Genomic DNA, 4207 nt, shown 5'->3' on the forward strand with positions numbered 1-4207 from the left:
TACATCTCACTTCCCTCCCTCCTTCCTTCTTTTTGTCTAGCTTCCTTCTATCTCTATCCCTGACTTATTTTTAAAGATTATTAAGGAATTATAATATATAAATCTGTACATGTCCTGTTGGTTCTATCTCTCTGAGACTCACAATGTCCTTGATACAAACAGGTTGGTGTGTCTCTGCTGTAGAAGGAAGCACTGGGCTTGGAGTGCCAAGGACCTGGCAAGCCTCCAGTGGGAGTTGAGCCAAGTCTGCAGAGTCATGTGTGAGAGCCTGGTCAGTAGTTCATCCCAGAACTCCAGGTCACAACTTCAGCTTCAGACAGAGCCTGGGACATTGACTTAGCTATGCGTTCTGATATTTAAAAAAATTAGTAAGAGTTTTGATAAAGTTTCCCTTTGGTGGGAGAATGCTTTCTTTTGTTGTCATTATTTAACATGTGCAGTTATTGTATAAGGACCACATTCTCACAGCTATGGGGGATATTTGGAGGCCATGATAAATGAATAAACCACATAAGGAATTCATTTTTGCCCTTCCTTCCAAAACATTTAGAATTCTGTGTTCTTTGAAGAATGACGGTTTTGGTCTTTTTTCTGGTTGGTGGGTTTTTAAATTTTTTATGTTTTTATTTACTATTGGGAACATGTACTCGCTGGAGAGAGATACACCCAGAGAGAGAGGGAGAGAAAGAGAGAGAGAAAATAAGAAAGCATACCCCAGAGGGGATGGCCATGCCACAGTCCCTTCTCCATTCTCCTCTGGGGATTTTGGGCATGTACCCACAGGTACCTAGTGAGTTTTTCAAGCCACCGGGTCCGGAACTGAAACTGCACAGTTGGCCCTGTGGGATCCAGGGCCTTAACCACCACACTGTCGGCTGGCCCCCTTCTTGGTTTGTAGATGACCATTGTCTCACTGTAACCTCCCATGGTAGAAGGAGTGAAGATCCAGGGCCTTAACCACCACACTGTCGGCTGGCCCCCTTCTTGGTTTGTAGATGACCATTGTCTCACTATAACTATACTCCCATGATAGGAGTGAAGGACTTCTCTGGAGTCCCTTTGTAAGGGCACTAATCCCATCACCTCCCAAAGGTCCTCACCTCCAGATACTTTACATTTTCACATTCTGAATGAGATTTTAAGGTAGAAATTTGGGGAAATATAAACATTCAGTCCACAGCATTTTCTGAATGACAACAGTATTACCATATGGTATTACCCACTGATTGAGCGTTGGCTATATATCAGGCATAATAGTAGATGAATTGTGTATGAAATTACTGATCCTCACAATAGTTGCCACCTATTCCATTTTTAAGTTAAAGAAGCTATAGCTCAGGGACCAACAGTTAGCGTAATGGCTATGTCATTGGACTCCCATGTAGTTAACCCCTGTTTGAGTCCCGGACCCGGTGACTTAAACTCATGCCGGGTTCGTGTGCATACGTGCCCAAGATCCCGGGAGGAGAATGGAGGAGAAGGAATTGCGATGTGGCCATCTCCCCGGGGGGGGGGATTTCTCACTTTCTTTCTCTCTGTCTCTCTGTCTCTCTCTTTCTGGCGAGTGCACACGCCCTATAGCAAAAACCTCTCTTAAAAAAAATAAATAAAAGAAGCCATAGCTCATACCAGGGCTGGTTTAAACATTCGACACAGCAGGCACAATGTCTCAGGCTTCACTGGATTCTTCAATCCCACAAAAATGGTTCTTTTTTTTTTTTTTCTTTTTTAATAAGAAGAAGGAAATGAACTTTCAGGGTCACAGATTTTATTTATCTTCATACCAGCACAGTTACAGAATATAATTTTAAACTTTTTTATGGGGAAAGGAACCTACGAAGAGAGAAATGTCCGGAGCTCCTAGAAGTCACATGTAGGGACTACCGGAGGCCCCGGAGGGGAAGTGGCAGCTTGCTTACAGCTATGTGAGGGAGACAACACAGCTAGACAGACATGGCCCCAAACTTCATTTCCCTCCCGTACCCTGAAGCTTCATTCTCAATTGGCTTTACCCCACACACTTTTAGCCTAAGCCTCATTTCCACAGAAACAGTGAGTGCCTAAAATCTGGGGCACTGCATTCTTAATTTTAGCACCCCATCTGCTCCAGGGTAAAGGCAGACAGAAATGCACAAAACCTTCTTTTCAGAGCCTCATCCTAGGATTCCAGAGCTAATAAGCAGGCCCATCCAGGGCCCTATGAGTGCCAGTGCCATCCCAAGGCAGACTCTGTTGGCCCTGGCCTTGTTCAAGGGGACAATTCAATTGGGTAGAAGCACCTCTCCCTATTCCATTAGGCCATGTATGGAATGGGCCTCTTGGAACCCTTGGGTAATGAGCAAGTGCAGAAGCAGGTGGGAAGCGATCGTGCTGGAGTTCGCACACTCCACTGCTGCACACCAGCAACTTCCACGTATGAGAACCTCTGGAGAACTTGGCCTACATTTTGCTGTCCAAGAGTTCAGTGTGGATAGGGGTGGTTTCACATTCAAGGCACCAGGCATGTTCCTCCAGCCTCCTGGGTAAAATGGAGTTTTAATAAAGCCTCTGTATGATTCTGAATGTGACAACTAAATTTGATCCTTGGCACGTTAGTCCGTGCCCTGGTGATGTTTCTCCTGGCATTTTGCTTGTAATGGTATCCTGCTTTTGGCTGAGTTTCTCATCAAGAAGAGGCGTCTGAATTATTTTTATTTATTTATTTTCCTTTTTTGGAGAGGTTTTTGCTTTAGGGCATGTGCACTCGCCAGAAATACAGAGAGAGACAGAGAGACAGAAAGCGAGAAATCACCCCCCAGGGGGGATGGCCATGCTGCAATCCCTTCTCCTCCATTCTCCTCTTGGGATCTTGGGCACACATGCACAAGCACCCGGTGTGAGTTTAAGCCACCAGATCTGGGACTCAAACCGCAGTCAAATACATGGGAGTTCAGTGATATAGCCATTACAATAGCTGCTGGTCCCAGAGGTGTCTGAATTATTTTAGAGGCATTTGCTTCAAATTATGTGTCCCCTGCTGGGTGCATGTGTGAGCGTGCCCAAGATCCTCTGGTTTCCCATTGGTAAAATCAAAAACTTAGATTTTGTGACTCTCTCCTAGCTCTGGATTCTACTTTGTTGTTCTGTTTTTGAATGACTACTAAAGGATAAAGACTGGGGATTTGTTGTGGTTATCAGATGAATCATGAGAGGAACAGGCATGTACAAATCTTATTCTCTTTCCTCTCTCCTTCCTCTCCTCCTTCCTGAGAAGAGAGACAGAGACAGGTGTTTTTGACAGGATCTGGTCATATTGTGACCCTCCTATGCAGCCTCCCAAGCTAAGATTACAGCAATGGACAGTCCTGTCTGGAATGTTCAGAATAATCTGGAAACTGAACCCAGGCTCCCACATGCCTTCTAGCCCACCAGATGGTGGTGCACAGGAGGCTTGGGCTTTATTCACCTTTATTTTGATTGAGAATAACTCTCAGTTTCCCAGGATCAGCTTCAGACCAGGGACCTTATATACTTTCTCTTCTTCCCCCTCCCCTCACTGCTATTATTACAAGATGCATGTTAGATTCACATTTCAGAGATGAAGATTTTAGACTTAGAGAGATTCAAACACTGTGAAGTCCTGAGCCAGGAATGAAGTTTAGGTTTGACTTCATCTTGTGGCCTCCATTATTTGTATCATCATCATCATCTTGTTTGTTGCTACGAATTGAGAAGAAAGATATTCATGCAGGCAGCCACACTAACACAGCCAATGCCGAGTTAAAATGGCTTGAGTTGAGGTGTTCGCTGATGGCCTTTGCCTGGGTATAGACTCTGTTGCAAATAAAAGATGAGGGACATTCTATTAATTAAGCATCCAGAAAATGTTAGTTTCTCCTGAAGAGCTAAACTGAATCTTGGTTTATTGGAAGCAAGGCCTGCTGGCATAAACACGTGCTGACCAACATAAAGGTTTTCCTTCTTCTCCTTCGGAGAGATGGAGGTAGGGAAGTAAAGAGCCTTCCTTTGGGAAGGAATAACCCCCGTCATTCATTTTTCTTTTCTTTTAGGTTTTGCTAAGTTTGTGTGCTCACCACAGAGAGACAGAAACAGTGAGAAGCCACCCACTAGGAGGATTGCCATGCTGCAATCCCTTCCCCTCCATTTTCTTTGCAGCATTTTGGGCATGCGTGTGTGCGCACACACACACACACACACACACACACAC

Source organism: Tupaia chinensis, unplaced genomic scaffold, assembly GCF_000334495.1.
Source record: "Tupaia chinensis unplaced genomic scaffold, TupChi_1.0 Scaffold000165_2, whole genome shotgun sequence".
In the NCBI taxonomy this organism is placed as follows: Eukaryota; Metazoa; Chordata; class Mammalia; order Scandentia; family Tupaiidae; genus Tupaia; species Tupaia belangeri.